A 19,964-nucleotide genomic window follows, 5' to 3' on the forward strand; every position below is an offset into this window, starting at 1 on the left:
CTCCCCCCCCAGCCCCCTCCCCCCCGACTGGCCTGGCTGGGACACTGCAGGTCAGGGCGGGAGGGGTCACAGGCAACCAGAGCAGTGACTCTGTGCATCACGAAAATCTCCCGGGTCCTAGGTAAGGCGGGTTTGGTCCTTGGCACAGCGCAGCTCACAGGCCTGAAGCCTCCTTCCCACCTCATGGGGTGCGCGACCCTGTGCGGCTGGCTGAGTGCCCCCTGGGCACCAAGGGAGCAGGGGATGGGCTGGGAGAGGGCAGGAGGGGCCACAGCCTGCAAGTAGGTTGAGAGGAGAAGTTAGACAACCCCCAACCCTCATGAGTGATGGGTCTGATCCCCCACCACGGTCACCCCTGCTCTGGGCCCTGATCCCCCATACACCTCCGGGACCTGGGGCAGGTCCTTGACCTGGCACTGGTCTCTCACTGTCTCTAGCTGGTGAGGGGTGGGGTTGCTGATGGCGCTAACCCCCACGCCCAGTGACTGCAGAGGCAGGACGAGTCTCCGAGCTGAGCCGGGGAAGCAGGGTGCGGGAAGGGTAGGAGAATGGGGCTCTCTCATAGCCCCTCCTTGTCTCCTTTCTCCCTCCAACGAGGGGGGGGTTGGGGACACTGCCACTGCACCCCCAGCTGTTGGCACAGGCTAGAGGCTGCCAGAGGGGAGGCCTGGCCTGGCTGGCGGGACGAGCCTACACAGCTGCTCACACAATGCAGGTGCCAGCCAGGGCCCCAAGGGCTGGGGGCCAGCAGCAGCCAGGGTGGCGGGACCCTGGGGCAGCTCTAGGCACAGGAGGACGGAGGAGGTGGGGGTTGGGGCAAAGGCCAGGCCCTAGAGGGGGACCAAGGAGGCAGGTGTTCTGTCCCACATCTGAGCGGGAAGCAGGGGCTAGTGGTTAGAGCAGGGGCTGGGACGCAGAGGGCTGGGTTCCAGCGCTGATTCTGGGAGGGGCAGGGGCTGGGTGGGTATGGTTCACTGTGGGGGCCAGCCTGGGGGCTGGGCCCTGGTGCTTGCTCAGTGCCTGCCCCAACCCACACTTGCTGGAGACCCTATAGCTGGCTTGGGGGGACTCCTGGGGCTCCCTCCTGGTCCCTCTGGCACATGGACCAGAGGCAGAACAAGGCAGTAGGGGCAGGGGGACACAGGGAACTGTGGAGGTTCTGGGGCACGGCTGGGTGAGGCAGCACTGCACCAGCAGGGGGCGACCACAGGCCAGAGCAGAGCAGCCCCCAGGCCCTGGTCCAACAGTGAAAGGAGCAGCCACTGCCCCACCCTGCTCCCAGGTGTGGGGAGGCAGCGCTGGCCGGGTGACTCGGAGCCAGGACGCCTGGGACCTGCAGCAGGGCTGGAGGGGGAGCTGGGGAGATCCCGCTCCCTGGGCCCTCAGCCACCCACCCCGCCCTGTCCCCTCCCTTCCCCCGCCTGTGAACAGCAGCAGAGACCTCGGCCAGCCTTTGGCAATGCACTTCATTGGCCCAGGCACATGCCCGGCAGGGCAGTAGCCGGGGGCAGGGCCAGCACTGACTTTGTGATCATGGGCAGGGGGGGCCTCAGAGCTGCGAACACACAAACTCTGCCCCCCCACCGAGGCCACTCCCTGTAAAGGAGGTCACTGCCTTTACCTGGGGTCACTCCTGCCAGCACAGCCCCACTGGCAGGCAAGAGGGAGGGGACCTCTAGGGCCCGTGGGATGCAGGGGGTGAGGCTTGGCACAGGGCTTGATCAGACCCAAGGGGGCTGGAGCTGGCTGCCTCAGATGGAGCTGGGGCTCCAGGTGCCCAGGGCGTGGCTCTGATACCCAGGGAAAGGCAGTGGGGAGGTGTCTGCCACTGGGCAGGGGCATTTGATCCAGGCCCATCAGGTGGCGAGCCCGCTCTGCCCTGCTGCTAGGGTGACCAGACAGCAAGTGTGAAAAATTGGGACAAGGGGTGGGGGGTAATAAGAGCCTATATAAGAAAAAGCTCCAAATATCAGGACTGTCCCTATAAAATCGGGACATCTGGTCACTCTACCTGCTGCTGACCAACCCTGGACGCGCCTCCTACGCAGTCCTGGCTCCACCCCCACTTACTTGGGCACTCTGACTGCAACTCCTGCTAGGACCCCTCCCCCCTTCGGGAGCCGAGGTCCCCACTGGGGGACAGGGCCAAGAGGCCAGGGTGCCAGGCTGTGATGAGAGGGGTGCAGGGAGCCAGGGCTGGGACAGCACCCCAAGGCGGTGAATGGGGATGATATGGGGGCAGAAGGGGGGTTCTCTTTAATCCTTTGCAGACTGGACAGACACAGCCTGGGGCTCAGTGGCTGGGTCACAACCCCCCCAAAGCCAGATGGTGGTAGCAGCCTCTGCGTGCCCCGCATCACTAGCGGAGGGCTGACAGGAGGGGGAGGGGGAGGTGCTGTGCTTTGGGTCCCAGGCAGGGGAGGTAGGAATGGCTGAAGCTGGTAGATAATGGAGCCAGACTCTGCCCCTACCCCATCGGGGGCAGGGTGGCCACAGGGCACAAAGGGTGACAGCCCTAGAGGCTGTGCCAGAGGGAGGGAGCCTGGCCTGCCCTCTGCCCTAACAGCCAAGGAGTCGTTCCCTCCCCCCCCTCCCCCCACCAAGAACTGACACCGCAGCCAGGAGTAGGGGGGAAGGTGCCTTGTTGAGAAGAGGAGGTGGAGCTGGGGACAGCGAGCTGGAGCTGTGGGGGGCAGAGTCTCTGGGGGGAGGGGGCTGCTTCTAGGCCTCCTCGGGGTCCAGCTGGTTGAGGGTTTGGATGTCATCCAGGAAGCGCTTGGGGGTCAGGATGTGACTGGAACCTGGGGGAGAGAGAGGTGGTTGGCAGCGGTGGGCACAGTGGGGCGGGTATGAGGCTGGCATCACCATCACCCCCATCCTTGCAGCTGGACCCTGCTCTAGTGCAGGGGGGGAGGGACTCTCTCCTACCCCCTGTTGTACCAATAAAATAAAAACCAGCAGGATCTTATTAAAGGGAAAAGGCAAAATGCCACATTTATTGTAAATATAATAAAGAAATATAAAACTCACACTGTCCTATCGTTACTTATTCCTTACTTAATTATATATATATATATCTATATATTCATTCATTCATTCATTCATACCAGTTCTGCATACGGGTTTATAGTTACCAGCCTAGAGGTTGCTCGTGACAGGGTACTGGCCAGGTAACCTGTACACGAGAGTGGAGCCGAGTCCGTGTCAGACGCTCATCCGATGCTCCTGAAGGGTAGTGGCAGAACTGGAGACTCAAAGTTCTCAGTCCTTAGTGTCCATTTTTATAGGAATTTCTTCCTATGCCAGTCCGTGGAATTTGCTTTGTCATATTGTCAGTCATGACTGCTCCAGGACGGCTGTCAGGTGCTCATCAGCTTTCTTCATCCTTTGAATTGGTCGGGTGGATCCCAGTTTGCCCTCTGGTGGGGTTCTCTGGTTGTCTCCACCTGGCGTCTTCTTCGGCCAATCGATGTTAAATTCCTAGGCTGGCACTTCCCTGTTTATTCAAAACCCACCATTCATTCACATTCCACCTGGCGTCTTCTTCGGCCAATCGATGTTAAATTCCTAGGCTGGCACTTCCCTGTTTATTCAAAACCCACCATTCATTCACATACATTCCTTACTTTAATAAAAAGCTCATGCTCAAATAAATTGGTTAGTCTCTAAGGTGCCACAAGGACTCCTCATCTTAATAACAAGTGAGAAAGTAACAATTCAGAGTCAAATTGAGCAGTTTAGTTTTACAAGCATCAATCTTAATAACAAGTGAGAAAGTATCAACTCAGAGTCAAATTGAGCAGTTTAGTTTTACAAGCGTCCATCTTAATAACAAGTGAGAAAGTATCAATTCAGAGTCAATATGAGCGGTTTAGTTTTACAAGCGTCAATCTTAATAACAAGTGAGAGAAAGTATCAATTTAGAGAAAGCAAAGCCAATTGAGCGGTTTGCAAGGTACGGTTTGCAAGCTTTAATACAGAATTGTAAATCAATATTGCAGATTTACAATTATGTCAAATAGAAGAATTATAAATGAAGATTTAATAAATATTATAAATCAATATTGCAGGTTTACAATTTCTTATGAACAGAATCACAAATATTGGAATATGCCTACACTGTGGCCTGGCACCGCACCCCTCGTGCCGCTGTACCCTGCACAGCCAGGCAAGAATCCACGCGCTAACAGTGTTCCTCACCCTTGGGTCTTTGAGGGGTGTGTGCAGGGGGTGAGCCATATCCCTATGGGAGTTACTGGGGGTGTCTGACTGGGCCCCCACACATGGTCCCTGGGCAATGAGAGGCCTGGGGAGCCAGCAGCCAGGAGATCAGGTGGCTAGATACAGGCCTTGTGGGACAAGCACCTCTGTTCCCAGACCCCTGGGTGCGGGAGGACAGAGGGTAGCATGGGCCCCCTGTGGGTGCTGGGCAGGCAGTTTTAGGGTCTCCCCCGCCCAGGGGGTCCCAACTGTCCCTGACCTGGGCATTCCAGCCACCCTTCCCCCCAGGACTCGCCCTACTCACCAGTCACCACTTCCCACTTGCCCCTGGTGGCCAGGGTCAATTCGTAGGCGCAGCGCATCTCAGACATGGACACCCCACCCAGCACGTAGATGATGAGGCACGGGCCCGTCTGGTACTCAGTCGCTGGCTTGTTCTTGTGCCAATGCCTGAAGCGGGAGCTGGGGGGAGAGAGGGGCAGTGTGGATCCCAGGGGCTCGCTGAGGGAATGCCAGGTGTAGGGGTGGGCACTGCCCAAAGCGGGGCCTGGGGGGAGAGAGGGGCAGTGTGGATACTAGGGGCTCGCTGAGGGAATGCCGCATGGAAGGGCAGGGCCTGGAGGAGGATGGGAGGCAGGCCCTGCCCAAGGCAGGGGGACAGGAGTCCCAAAGCAGGCAGAAGGGAGTAGGGGAGGGTGGCACCTGCCCTGGGCTGGGGGTGCTGTCTAAAGCTCGTCCAGTCCCTTTCCTCTATCCTGGACCCTGGTGTGTTGAGGGACTGCTGGGGCGTGGGGGACATGGTAAGAGGGGTCCAGGGCTCCAGGCTCTTGGGCACCCCCTCCCCTGCAGAGGGCAGGGCCCTGGCCATGCACTCCCAGGCACAGAGGCTCCCACACCCTGGGGCGTGTGTGTCAGGGCTCTGCTCTCCACAGCCCAGCCAGGCTCAGCCTTACCTGACAGCAGCCTGGGAGCTGGTGGTAGGGACCGGGTCTGACACGAAGGGCCACAGACTCTTGTCCAGTTTGTCCTCAAGAATGTCCTGGCGGGGGAGGACAGATCAGCAGGGGCCAAGCAGCAGGAACCTCTGACCTGGTGGCCAAGCCAGGCCCCATTGGGGCGGAGGGGCTGAGATGGCTCCTCACTCAATGATTGACAGTCCCTGGGGGGGAGCAGCCTGGGGCCCACTTTCCAGGGTGGGGCATGGGGAGCCAGCAAAGAGCACGCTGACTCCTCCAGTGATGCCCCCAACTCCCCACATCCCCCTCAACTGCTCAGTGCCCTGCTGTGACCTCCTTACCCATCCACCGTTATGGGGAGGGCAGAGACCTCCTGCAGCCGGATCCAGGGCCCCTCACTCGGGGTGGGGGAGGCAGGGGGCTGCCCTCAGTGCCCCTTCCCTGCTGCGGGCAGATCCAGGCCCTGCCTCTTGGTCCATGAGGTGTGTCCCAGCCACGCAGGGGGCCCAGGCTATGATACATCCTAATGCCACATAATAGGGGCTTTTACATTAGTCCGCTGCTTTGACTTGTACAGGGAAGCTTAAGGCCTGCCAAGCTGCGGCTGGCGCAGAAGGGGGCGCCCCTGATTGGATTATGCATGGGACTGAGGTTACCGCAACTACCTGCCCCAAAATCCCACAGGAGGAACCATCACAATGCTGGAACAGGGGCCTGGGAGCCTCCCACCTGTGATCTGCCAGGGACAGGAGCTCTGGTCGGGGGGTTAATTCTTGGCCTGGAGGAGCCCCAAGCCAGTAGCTTGAAGGCAACTAAGTGTGCCCCCCACCCCCTTGAGGAGTGCCCCACAGGACTGGGTGATGAGGGGCTCAGCCCCCAGCAAGGGTGGGGGGAAGGAGTGACCATGTCACCTTTCACAAGCTAAGCAGGTTTGGGCCCAGGCAGTGCTTGGATAGGAGACCTCTAAGGAAAAGCCACTGGGTGCTGGAAGGTGCGAGTGAGTCAGCTGAGGGTGCTCTATGATCCCAGGGAGTGGGCGGGGGGCTCTGCAGGGGGTGCTCTCCCAGGTCAGTCAGTGACCAGTACTGTGCTGCAGGAGTTCAGCCTTTAGATGAACGTCACACAGCTGCTCCTCACTGGAGGTTAGGCCAAGGACCCTGCCAGCCATTCAGATTCCAGTGCCAGTCATGACAGTGTGCTGCCTGGATCCTCTGCACTTCCAGCCCCACACACTGATCACCTCCTGCCCTAGACTCTTGGGCAGCGCTGCTGGGCGGCTGTTAACAGCTGCCCGCCACTCCTTAGGAAGAATTCAGCCCTGGTGAGGAACCCCTGTATATACTGCCCATGCCCCACCCCAGAGCTGGCAGCATCTCAGCACCGGGTAAGACAACTCCCCTGCACTCGTGTCTATGATTTAAGACCCTAAGGATGGCAGCAGGAGAGGACTCGCTGATGAGCCCCTCACATGGCTAGAGCCCTGCGCAGATACAAAAATGTGGATGTGCATCAGCCTGCAATCCACAAGCCGCCTTTTACCTGTATCCGCATCCACACCAGCAGCAGCTAGCGAGGGTGGGGAAGGGGTCTTGCAGGGAAGAGGCAGTGTGGAGGGGGCAGGGTCTCCAGGAGAAGGGGCAGCTTGGAGGGGGCGGGGTCTCGAGAAGGGGCAGTGTGGGGGCGGGGTCTTGAGGAGAAGGGGCAGTGTGGAGGGGGTGGGGACTGGGGGGGAAGGGGTTTCTCATCACGTGCCGCTCCTGGGGGGTCACGAGCGTACACGGCAGCAGCAGAGCATGTTGCATCACAGTGGGGTGGAGGGGTGGGGTGCCAGGGCTTCACCCTCTCCAATCCCAAATCCTGCTGCTCAGGAGCTGGTGGGGACACTGGTGCTGCTCGAGCTTCTGGACAGGAAGCCGCGCGGTGGGGCGAGTGGGTGCCGGACAGCCCCAACTCCGACGTGTTGCCTAGCCACTGGCTGCGGGCCGGCGGCCCCGAGTGCCCTGCGTGCCCCGGGCTGCCTGAGCTGGATGCCGCGGGCCAGGCGCTGCTGGGGAGTAGAGCCCTGCACGGTTGTATCTGCAGCCGATCCACTATCCGCAGAAATGGGGCGCGGATATGCAGGGCTCTACACATGGCTGACCCCAAACCACCCCCTTGGGCCCAGCCTGCCAGTTGTGACCCCAGTCCCCAAGGCCAGGAAGCAGATGGCCCGGTACCTCCATGATGTCCTTGAGCATGGGGATCCAGTGGGAGAGCTGGTAGCTGGACTCCAGCCGCGCCTTCCTCTTCGGTCGCAGCTGCCTGCTCTGGGGGAGGAAGGGAGAGGGGGTAAGAGGCAGCAGGGAGGAGGTGCGGGGTGGGAACGGGGGCAGACAGGGAGAGCGTGGCCTACCTGAGTCGCGCCAGCCAGGCTGGCAGGGGAGAGGCAGAGAAAACAGAATGGATCACTGAGTGAGAGAGAGAGCGAGAGAGAGAGAGAGAGACTGATGGGAGAACAGAGCTGCTTCCCCCCATTCGCCGCATGGCCACCCCAAGCAGTCGTCACCAGCTCCAGCTCGCTGGCGATCTGAGGTCCTGACTCCCAGTATCCTCTGCCAGGGCAGAAGAAGTCACCCCAGATGGGGAGTAACTCGGGGGTCACCCTCATATGGGGAGGGCGTCACCCCACTGTACAGGGACAGAGGCCACCTCTGTGCTGGGAGTAGGTCACTGCCATAGGGCGGCACCTCCAGGATGGCCTGGGCTCCCCTGTGCAGCACAGATCTGCCCCCTGGCACGGGGACAGCTGCTGGCCCCTGGCCCCAGTCCCTTACCCCAGGCGTGAGAGAGATACCCAGGAACAGCATGTTGTGGATGATGTCTCTCTGCTGCTGGATGTTGGCATGCTGGATCAGCTTGGTGAGGTTCTCCTTGTCCACACCTGCACGGGGACAGACAGGTCAGCCCTAGCACCCCTGGGATGCACCCACAGCCCAGGCACACGAGTCCGTGGCCCCAGGAGTCCTAGTTCCCCGATCAAATCCTGAGATCCTGCTCTTCCCACCCCTCTCAGAGCTGGGGGTAAACCCAGGAGTCCTGGCTCCCAGGCCCCCTCTATCCCACTAGACCCCACTGCCCTCCCAGAGCTGAGCATAGAACCCAGGAGTCCTGGCTCCCAGCACCATCTGCTCTAACCCACTGAACCCCACACAGTTAATGATCGAATTTAGGTTCTTGCTGCTCCTCCCTCAACAGGTTCTCTCGGGCGCTGGGGTCAGGGGTCTCTCTAGTTCCCCCTGGCAGTGCAATGGGAGCCCCCGTCCCCCTGATCTGGGCTATTCCTATTCCTGCCTCTGCCACCTACTCCTGGCATGCTGCTCCATGCCTCAGTTTCCCCCCCTGTAACATGGGGATAGTGCTTTCACCTGTGACAGGGAGGCTTGGCAAGAGCCTCAGGAATATCCCTGGGGGGACTCAATGGGAGTCACAGCAGCAGGGTGTGCACAGAGCAGGATTTTCCCTCCCCAGCGCCGCTATCAGCTCCTGAGAATAGCCCAGATCAGACTGGGGCTGCAGGCTGGAGCCAGCTCTGCTGCAGCAAGTAGCTCCGGTGGTTAACAAGCATGCTGTCAGTCTCTTCCCTGGGTAGATGGTTTGGGCAGCCAGGTGTGTGCCAGGCTCCCCTCTGGAGGCAGGCCTGTACTGCCAGCTGTGAGTTACAGAGCATCTGTGCCATGGCAGCCAGCTATCCCAGAGGGGGCCCCCCTGCCCGAGATTGGTAGCATTATCCCCCTTTTACAGATGTGGAAACTGAGGGGTAAATAGGGGAGGTGACTTGCCCAAGGTCACCCAGCTGGGAATAGAGCCCGGGTCGCCCGTCCCAGTCCAGGGCTCTATCCACTAGGCAACACTGTCTTGGTCGATGGGAAAGTAGAGAGGAATGGTGCAGTCATGGATCCACAGGGTCGGTGCCAGGGTCCCAGCTGTGGAAATCTCTGGGAGGAAGCCCTTTGCTGTGCCAGACCCCAACAAGTCTCTCTCTTCCTCCAGGACAGGCCACATGGCCTTCCCGCCTCCTGAGACTGAACCACTAGTCTTTACCCCGTGAGCCCTGCCCAGCGAGTCCAGCTGGGACAGATCCTGGTAGAGACCCGTCCACTCCGCAGGGCCCGACGCCCCTCAGCCCGGGTGACAGGGCCACTCACCCAGCGTTGTCAGAACAGCGGGTTTCTTAGGCACCTGGACCCCAGCCTGGGCAGCCCAGCCCACTGAAGGTTAAAGCAAGAGGCCGTTCTGGTCAGCCCAGAGCCCGGCCGAGCTGCAGAGAAACCTGTTTTCAGCTCCGGGTCTCTCACTCAGGGCCTGTCTACATGTAAACCACTTCAGCTGCTCCGCTTCAGTGACACTGCCTTTCCCATACCCCCGAGCGACACAGTGGCACCGACCCAATTGCCTCGTGTAGACCAGGCCTCAGCCTGACCTTGGTCAGTTCTCAGGCGAGAGCTCCCAGCTTCCCGCACTCATCCCCCAGCTCAAACCTTCCAACCCTGTGTTCTCGAGCTGGGGGCCCTGCTCCAATTCCCTGCTGGGAGCATCCAGCCAGGAGTCATTGGAGCTGGCACGATCTTTCTGGCCCCCAGGCTGATCTGTGTTGGATTCTCTTCATTTCACCAAGACAGGGAGGTGACACCCCCCCCGCCCCGCATGAATCTTACCTTCCCCGAGAATCCTTCCCCTTCACCCCCTGCCAGAGAAGCCAGGAAATATATAGGGAAACTGAGGCACGCATCAGATTCATAAAAGATATTACAAACATTCCCAGTTGGTCACATGTGCACAGTCTCCCAGCAACTCAGCAAAGGCTGGAAGCAAGAGCAGAGGCAACAGGAGAGAGAGATCTGGGCAGGCCTTGGATTTTACATCACTTTGCTTCTCCTAGGGGGGGCAGGAGCTAGTGGGTTTCCCGTGTGAGAATCCAGGGCAGGGTGGGTTTTCAGCTGCCCTCTGCTGGGGGTGGAACGGGGATGGCAGGAGCTAGGGGAAGCCCACAGGCCAGGGCTGACTTGTGGCTAAGGCTCGGGAGAGCTGGGTTCTATTCCTGCTCTGGCAGACTCCCTGTATGCCTCAGTTTCCCTTCTGTAACACAGGCCACCCTGCCTCCCCTGGGAGGCTGAATTCATTAGTGAGATTCTGATACCATGGTGATGGGTGTAGGAGCACACACAGACAGGAGTGTCCAGGTGTGGAAGAGGCTCTGTGTGCGAAGCTTAGTTCTGTGACCGAACTGCCCTGTTTATAAACAAAGAGATTATGCTGGACACACACTTCCCCAGTTGGTGCCTCGGTTTCCCCATCTATACAGAGGGGATAAGGACACTAGCCTTTGTAGAGCACTTTGAGATCTGCCCACAGCCAGTGTTAGAGAAGGGCTGTGGCCATTAATCCAGCCACACAGGGAATGCTATTGTTCTGCCAACCCCTCAGGATCTCCAAGGGTGTCTAGACCCCACCCCTCCCCCCGCCAGGATCTCCGAGCAGGTTCTAAATCACTCCTCCTTCCTTCTACTTCTCATGTGCTCCCCCGCGGCTCTGTCCCATGGCAAGGGCGTGGCCAACACAGCTCGCTCACCTCTCCCATGCTGGGCTCGTATGCTTTGAACACCTTGAGTTTGGCCAGCACAGCGTGCGCCAAGTGGAAGTTATCTTCATGGTCCCTGCAGCAAAGACAAACCCTGTGGGTCAGAAACAGCTCCTCCCCCAGGGGCACATGCACTTCCTGTAGGAGGTAACCAGGTACCCTTGCCCTTTGGGCACACTCACTTCCTGTAGAGGATGGCTGGGTACTTCTCCATGGCACACTCACTTCCTATAGGGGATAGCTGGGTACCCCTTCCCCTGGGCACACTCACTTCCTGTAGCGGATGGCTGGATACTCCTCCAGGGTTTCACACAATGTGGCAATCTGCGCTGCCAGATTCTCCATCTGCTTGTTCTTTTCGAAAAAGCGGTAGGGGCTGAACCAGTTGTGGAAGCTCTATGGCCTGTCCAGGGAGTACACCTTGGGGACAGGGGAGAGCAGAGATCAGACCCCGGTGCCAACTGCTTGCAGCCAGGCCAGCTGTGCCCCATAGACGCGCTCTTGGATCAGGCCAGCCTGGTGGAGCTGTAGCGAGCCCCTAGTGAGGGAGAGATCCCTTTGCCAGTGCCACTCCTGTTGTGGTAGAGGGATAGCGAGCCAGAGATTCATGTACCAGCCTGGGATGAAGATGCCCCAAGTTCAGGTCCTTACTTGGCTGCAGACCCCCAGGTGCCCTCAATGTTGGGGGAGAGGGCTTGGCGACGCTTCTCGTCTGGCAAAAGCCCCAGCACAGCCACGGGCAAACCCGGCATCAAGGCGCGTCTGCCGCTGTCGCTTATTTCACTGGCCGAACAGAACGAGCCATGGGGACAAACGTGCTTGGACACCAATAAATAGTATCGGCCCATGAAGGGTTTGCTGGCGCAATGGGACGGGTGAGCCAGCAAAGCCTCCTGACGGACACTCAGCTTCTACCAGCCAAAGCTTCTCTTGGCACAGCTGGCACCGGTACCCCAGATGAAATCAGCTAGAGTGGCGAAAGGACTGCTTTGCCAGCGTAACGGCACCTACCCAGGGGCTCTGCCAGCACAGCTGCATCAGTTACAGGGGGGATTTTTTCTCTCATGTCCCTGTAACAAACCCACACCAACAAAGCTTTTGTGTGTAGACCAGGCTCATGTCTCTCTGTGCCTCAGTTTCCCCATCAATGCAATGGGGCTGACACCACAGTCCTGCCCCTCAGGGGCAGGAGGGGGGAAATCCACTGATGACACAAGGAGGGGATGGGGTGGTTGGGTAAAGGGCAGGCGTGTGGAGTATCGGGCTGTCTTGCAGGCCTAGTATAAACCATCAGTAAGAGCTGGTAAAGCCAGGGAGGCAGGGCCCTCCTCCCCCATACATCTACCATCCCCACCAGGTGCAAGCCAGCGATTCCACGTCTCACAGGGTGTGAGCAGCCAGCTAGTCCCTGCTGCCCTGTGCTGGCGTCAAACCCGGGGCCCTAGAAGGGAAAGGTTCCCCCCCGCCAAGCCACATGAAACAATAAGGGTGGAGTGTCATACGTCACCATCCGCCCCGCAGACCTGCTCCTCCAAAGCCCGGCCACCCCTCACCCGGCTCTCGTAAGGCAGGAAGGCCATGTTGATCTCCTTGAGGGTTTTGATGACCTTGGTGATCCGTGACTTCCTCAGCTCCTTGAACAGAGGCTCAGGACAGGCTGCAAGGCAGAGGCAGTGGGTGGGAGTGACAGGCACAGGGCTCAGGACCCCCAGCACAGCGCCAGCCCCCACGGACGGGGCCAGACCGGGCACAGCAGGGGCAGTAGTGCTGCACACCTGTGGGGAACCTGGGCAAGCCAGCAGGGCCACACAGGAGTCAACGATGAGTCCAGCCCCCCCGAACCAGAGTCATGCCGGGTTCTCGCCTTCTGCAGCATCAGCAGCGAGGGGGAGCCACAATCTCTCCGACGCAGCCCCTGTCTCACACCCTGCCCTCAGCCCCCCCGCAGGGCTGAGTGACCGGAGTGTACAACATAGGATGATGCACAAGGAGGAACGGGGACTTGGGCTCCCCCTGCCGCTGTAATGGGGAGAAGCAGATCTGACCCTGACACACTGGGTATTCTGGTGCTGTCCCATCCCCCCACCGAGTTGGGACTGATGGAGCAATGCATGCTGGGAATGGTAGCCAGAGGCCGCCTTTCTGGGCACATGCTGCAGGTGTCTGTGAGCCGTGCTGGCTGGAGGCAGGCCCGTGGGGGAGAAGGGGGGGAAGGGATAGGTGGGGTCATTCGGTCTGGCCTGCTGGGGCTGCATCCCCTGCAGGAGGACAGAGCATAATCAGGGTGCTGCGCACTGGCCTGCCGGCAGAGAGAGACCCCCCCACCCCCAGGCTCCAGTGTGCCGCTGTCCAGGCTCCCAGCTGGGGGATCCCCCGACCCCCGATACTCACGGCTGAGGAAGAAGACGTGAACTGCCTTGTAGTTGAAGGTGGGGGTGCCCTGGAAGTCATTGATCAAAGCCTGCACCGACTGCAAAGGGGGAAGAAAGGGGGTGTTAGCACCTGCCGAGGCCCCTCCCTGCTGCTCAAATGGCCCAGCCCATGCCCAGCCCCTGGGGACTCAGGGCCTAGCATGATGCCATCAGGAGGTGGGCTGGTTTTTACCCCCCCTGGCTCTGGGCTCCCTCCCCACCTGGAGCAGGGCTTGTGCCCATGTGCCCGGGACATCCTTAGGGCCCAGTCATATCTCTCGCTGCCACAGAAGTGTCCATGCCCGGCCACAGATGGGGCCTGGCATTGCCTTGCTGCTGAACTAAGTGGGCTCTGAGCAGTGCCCAGGGAACAGCCGGCCGAGCAGCAATCCCAGGCAACTACCATCAGGGCCCCCTCCCTCCCCGGGCGCCATGCTGGGCACCTGCAGCTTCGCCACGCCAGCTAGCCTGGCAGGGTGTTTGGAACCTGTTCAGACCCCTCGACCAGCCATTATGACAGGTGAGAACCTGGCTGCCCTGTCCCAAGCCCCAGGCCCCAGCTCGCAGTCCTCTCCTACAGCGCTCCCTCCGCGGGCAGCCCCTGCGGGTTCTGGGCTTCACCCTGCTCTGCCAGCGTCCCCTGCCCCTGGTCTCCCTCCACTCACCTTGCTGCTGCAGATGCAGGAGCCTCCTCCCCAACAGCCCCTGCTCCCTGAGCCTCTGCCTCATTGAGTCTCCTTCGCTTTGAGTCTCAGCTGAGGTCGCCTCTCTCCGCCTGCTGCACCTGCCCATCCAATCCCCACAGGATTGCACTGCGGAGAGGTCTGGGGGACAGTCTGTGCCTCACGTGGCAAAGAACATGAAGCCCAGCTCCGGGGAAGCAGCCTCCTGGGGAGCCCCTACTGGCCCCATTCCCATCCTGACGTTGTGCTGCGCACAGAGAAATGGAACGAGAGGAGTCTCCGTGTTCCCCTAGGAAAGCCCTGTAGGCCATTGGCCCAACATCTCCACCACCTTCCTGCCGTGCCGAATGCTCCCTCTGCCGCACCGGCCTAACCCGCTGCTCCACATCCCCCAGCCCAGTCCATGCCGGGGGCTCAATAACCTTCCTGGCCAATGGTACATACTGCCCCCATGCTTGGCACTCTCCTGCTCCTCCTCCCACCCAGGCTGATTCACTGGTCCCAGTGGTCTGATCCGGTGTGTGTGTGGGAGGGAGATATGGGGCTAGCTGGACAAGCTGGGTCTGATCTAGCGCGGTGGGAAGGCGACATACCCAAGCCTAGCTGGGGACGGAAGATGGGCTAGACAGAGCAGGGATCTGATCCAGCCTGGAAAAGCTCAGGTTCCTAATGAATCTCAAGAGGCTGGAGGGGGAGGAGCATGATATATGGATACAGCATATCCCCAGGGGGACACCAGGGCAACAGGTTCAGCCTGCTTACCTTCCATTCTCTTTCCTTCTTCACGCTGTGAAGGACAACACTGAGGATCTCTGCGAGGGAAAGAGACGGGGATTAGTGGTGGGGCTCAGACGGGATGGCTGTGCCCTGAGCCAGGACCCACTGGCTGGTGGAAGGACACCTCGGGGAAGTGGCTCAGAGGCTGCTTTCAGGCCAGATAGTGTTGTGCTCCTAGCAGAGCCCCCAGTCAGCGATCTTGGTGGGGTGACAGGCTAGATGGGCCATGGGTCTGATCCCCCTTCCTTTCTGCCAGGCTGGATACGAGCGCAGCTGAACTAAGGATCTGGCCCCGTGCAGGAAGAAAACAGATCCTGTCCAGCACCTCTTGACTGGAGGGGATCCAGGGACCCGCACTGTGTATGGGGGACAGCAACACAACAAAGACTTCAAATTCTGAGTCCTGCACATAGAACCCCTCCAAGGCATGCCCCACTCAGGGAACTGCTGGCCTGTCTCCTGGGCACCTTCCACGGCCCAGCTAAGCAATTAGATAGTCAGCTCTTCAGGCCAAGCACCATCTTTTTGTTGGTGATGACTGGCGCTCCTGGGCACCACTGTAATACACCTAATGAATAATGTACAACGCCTTGCAAAATGGGGCCTTGGTCCATGACTGGGGCTCCTGGGTGCTACCATAATACATCTGTTTGTTTTACCCCTATGAAGCACCTGATTCTGGCTGGCCCCGTAGGGCAATAGCCCCGAGACCCTGACCTGTGCTCTCACTCTCACTCCCACTCCCGGTAGCTGGTGTGCGTGAGTGCACTGCCCAACACACTATGTTTCCCCCATAACTCAAGCAATGCCTCTCCCTACCCCACCTCTAGCCCATCAGGACTTGGCTGCTCGGTCCTAATGAGGCTCCAGGGGCTATTCTGCACCAGGACGCGCTGGCCTCCCTGCTGCTTTCCTGCAGTTCCTTTACACCTGTGGCATGCGGACGCCCCGTTCACTGGGGCACGTGGGGCTCGAGTGCACGGTAAGGGGCCGGCAGCACAGACTGGATCCAGACATGGTGAAGGCAGACACGAACCTGCTTTCTCCACGCATCTCCGCCCAGGCATTTCGACCCTGAACTGCAGCTACACCCCCCCCCCCCCCCACGCCAGCCCTGGACTGCCCCCACCAGCTGTGCCAGTGCCCCTCACTACTGACTGGAGCCCTTGCTATCCCAGCCCTGGGTTCCCACCCACTCCCAGCTCTGCCAGTGCCCCTCACTCCTGTCCACAGCCCCCTGCTCTGCCAGCCCTGGTCTGTCCCCCCCCAGCTCTGCCTCACTCCTGACCTGCAGCTATTTCAGTCCTGGGATCCCTGCCTCACGGCTCTGCAGATGCCCCTCATTCCTGACTGCAGCCCCCTGCTATCCCAGCCCTTTGCTCCCCTCCCACCCCCCATTCCCAGCTCCACCAGTGCCCCTCACTCCTGACCCGCAGCTATTCCAGTCCTGGGTTCCCCCCTTCACGGCTCTGCAGATGCCCTTCACTCCTGACCCGCAGCACCCTGCTATTCCTGTTCAGAGACCCCTCTTGAACCAGGGCAGTATGGCCCACCCCAAGTATTCAAAAGTCACGTGTCAGGCCCTCCTAATTGTGCGATTTAGTGAGGAAAAGCTAAGAGAAGAGCTAAGGGTTATTAGCACCACCGGCCGTCCTGAGCTGTGGGCCACTTTTGCTCTGTCCCAGTTCTGGGGGCAACCATGGAACATCAGAACTGAATCCACTTTCCAAGGTTCTTTTAAACCCCAAGTCTGTGGTCTGGATTTAGCCACAGGCCCCGTCCACTGCAGCCTGGGCTGGAGATTCAGCAGTGGGTTGGGCTTCTGAAGTAACAGAAGTGGGTTGGGCTTCTGAAGTGTAAGGCTTTACCTTGATCTCTCCTACATTACAGCTATCGCCTACGCCAGCTCTGTGTTGGGGCCGGGCAGAAGTGTACTGCTTCACTACGTTACAAAGTGGCTATGACGTCATTTTTCTCCTCGCGCGCAGCCGTTACCCATTCTGACAGGCTGTTTATAATGCTAACTTTACTAGTTTTCAGAGGTTGTCGGGGGGGGGGGGTGCAAGGTGCAAGTTTCCCCCCTAGTGCACAAAATATCCTTGCACCGGCCCTGGTGGGAGTCATCCTGATGGAAAGAGATGACGACGATGACGCCCCCGCAAAATCCAGCTCCTATGGGAGGGGGCAGCCCTTGGGGGTGGGGCAGACAGCCTCCTCCCCTTCCTGGTGTGTGACAGGCAGGCGGGGGGGAGCTCTCTGCTCCGACTGACTCCTAATCCTCCCCGAGGGTGAGACACCCCCAGGAGCACCCCTCCCAGGGCTCCCCAACTGGGCCCTGCCCCCCCAGACCCACACCCAACCAGACCCTGCCCCCGACCGGGCTCAGACCCCCCGGCTCCGCACTCACTCTTGCGCACCACCGCCTTCAGCCCGGACGGGGCCATCTCCGCCTCTTGCCACGTCCCCTCGAGCCCTGTGGGTAGAAGTAGGACTCAGCTGTGTGTGGGGTGGGGCTGGAGTCAGGACTCCTGGGTTCTGGCCCGGCTCTGCTCCTGACCTTGGGCACGCCCTGGCCTCTCCCTGCCGTGCTCTGGGGAGTGTCTGTGACGCTGGGTGACGGCCCCTAGTGACGCTGAAATCAGTCACTGGTGGACGGGCCCGGCCCCCCCAGTGTCACTGATGGACGGGCCCAGCCCCCCCCAGTGACTGATTTCAGTATAAAGCAACTGGGGTGCTGGCGGGTCGATGTCTGCAAGGCTGAAGACGGCCGAACGCCGCAGCCCCCCACTTCTGGCCCTGCGAGGGCTGGGCCTGGGCACCAAGGGGCGGGCACCCAGTGACAGGGCCACGCAGGTCCCCACTGAACCCCCACCTGGTCATGTGGGGCGCAGAGGGAGGCGGGGGCCTCGGGCAGGGTTAAAGCGAGGACTGGGTTGGGGTAGTGGGGCCTCAGCCCACTCCAGTCAGGGCCCCCCACTGAACTGCAAGTCCCCCCTCCAACCAGTGTCCCCCCCCTCAGCAGTGTCCCTCGCCCCCCCTCCCTCGGTCAGGCCTCTTGCCCACCTCCAACCAGCCTCCCCCCGTCAGCCAGGCCCCTCACCCCCCCTCCCTCCACCCAGCCCCCCTCAGCCAGGCCCCATGTTGTACCCAGAAACAGGAGCAGGTCGAATGGAGCGAACGGCCTCTGCCCGTCTCGCCCCGTCAGGAATGGCGTCCTTCAGCGCTGCCGGGGGCGGGGAGGGCTGGAGCCGTGCGCGCCCAGCGACTGGCACGGACTGTACCGCTGCTCAGCCAGTCCCGGCCCTTCCTGCATGGAGCAGCGGGAAAACATGGTACAGTCCCAGCCGGGGTGGAAACAGTCTGAGGTAAAATTGTCCTGGGAGCTGCCAATGGCGGGAAAAACCGGTTGGATCCAGCTGTGACTGGGCCATGATCACCGTAAACAACAAGATGGCGGTCACAAGATGGCCGTTCCGATGCCATCTTGGATTGCTGCTCTGTCTTTACAAACCCCATATTGAATTTAATATACACATATTTTAACAGACTATAATCCTATAACAAAACACACCCAACAGTATACAGAGCAGTATAAACAAGTCATTGTCTGTATGACATTTTAGTTTGTCCTGGCTTTGCTAAAGCTTTTTGTGTAGCCTGTTGGTGTACCCCCGGAAGACCTTTGTGTACCCCCAGGGGCACCCGTAACCCAGGTTGAGAACCACTGGGTTAGAGAAACATGTGTGTGTGTGTGTGTGTGTGTGTGTGTCTAGGAATCAGGACTCCTGGGGTCTATCCTGACTGCGAGCGGAGTGGGGTCTAATGGTTAGAGCAGAGAGCTGGCAGGTAGGATTCCTGGGTTCTAGTCCAGGCTATGCAACTGATTCATTCTGTGACATGGTTTGTTCTGCCTTGTCCTCCTGTGACATGTGGAGCGCAAGGACCTGCCCCAGCCCTTCCCTTCCGGCTGGGTGGTGCAGGAATTAATGTCCTTAGAGCCTGGGCTCTAAGATCCTGGAGCAAAGCATCCTGGAGAAGGAATTTGTTCCCCAAGCTTGACTGGCTCCCTGCCCCATCCCTCCCTCCATCAATCAGAACGAATCCCTCATGCAGAACTGTTGTCTGGTTACCCGACGTGCAGACCCAATCTATTGTGTCCTGGCTGCTGTTCAGCTCAGGTTAACAGCATGGTCTGTTTCTGTGAACTCCCCCAGAGCTTTCGAATGGAAGTGAGAGTCTTCTTCACATCCTGCTCTAAACTGTGAGTAGTGTCGCTCTGTGGCTGTTGAACAGCTGCTGCATTCCTACCCCAGAGGTGGCATCATTTCAGTGCTGGGTGGGTGATCCCTGTGTAGTGTTGTTGAGTGCTGTTGCACATCAGCTATGCTCCATCCAGAGCTGTCTGCATTTCAATGCCAGGTGAGTGATCCCTGTATTGTGTTGTGGTGGGGAGGGATAGCTCAGTGGTTTGAGCATTGACCTGCTAAACCTAGGGTTGTGAGTTCAATCCTTGAGCGGGGGCCATTTAGGGATCTGGGGCAAAAACTGGGGATTGGCCCTGCTTTGAGCAGGGGGTTGGACTAGAGGATCTCCTGAGGTCCCTTCCAACCCTCATGTTCTATGATACGCTGCTGTGCTCCACCCCAGAGGTATTTGTATTTCAGTGCTGGGCGAGCAATCCGTGTGTTGTTATGCAGCTACTACGCTCCACTCCAGAAGTGGCTGCAATTCAGTGAAGGGTGAATGAAAGTCCATGTCTCATTTTGCAAAGCATGGGTTCTCCAAGCAAGGGTGCTGTCTGTCCCATGTTCCTGCTCAATAGACTCTGGATTCTTAGCATCAGCAGAGCTACATTTTGAGCAGTGGTGGAACCAGGAGGCAGCTGGGTCATTGGTGGTTCCACCTTCAGTTATACCTATTGGCTTGAAAAGGCGCCACACATATACCTAATGGCTGGCGAGGGGGGCAGTTGCCCCCCGGCCCGCTATTAGCTCTGCCACTGATTCTTTTTAAATGTTCATTGCGCTGCTTCCACCAGCCACTTTGATTTCGTTTTGTTTTACAGACCCAAGCAAAACGCAAGCGGCAACCTGGCCAGAAGCAGATCCGTGTAATTGAACAGACTCATCCAATTACTGAGCCTTCCCAGAGCCAGGTGCTGCCCTCACGATACATCAAACCTAGAGGACCTGCTAGGCTCCCAGTAGATGTAGCCTAGAGCCAAACGCAGGCCAGGCAATGTGGCTTCGCCCATGGAGTTCAGGTCCAGGGATTCAGTAGGGAGTAAATGGCCAGCACT

General features: G+C 59.3%; 1 pseudogene; it reads right to left on the reverse strand.

Moving 5' to 3' along the window:
• Window positions 1-2,721: 2,721 nt before the first annotated feature.
• On the reverse strand, window positions 2,722-17,109 carry LOC144277875 (syntaxin-binding protein 2-like; annotated as a pseudogene).
• Between the last annotated feature and the right edge of the window lie 2,855 nt (window positions 17,110-19,964).

This window comes from Eretmochelys imbricata, chromosome 20, assembly GCF_965152235.1.
Source record: "Eretmochelys imbricata isolate rEreImb1 chromosome 20, rEreImb1.hap1, whole genome shotgun sequence".
NCBI classification, from domain to species: domain Eukaryota; kingdom Metazoa; phylum Chordata; order Testudines; family Cheloniidae; genus Eretmochelys; species Eretmochelys imbricata.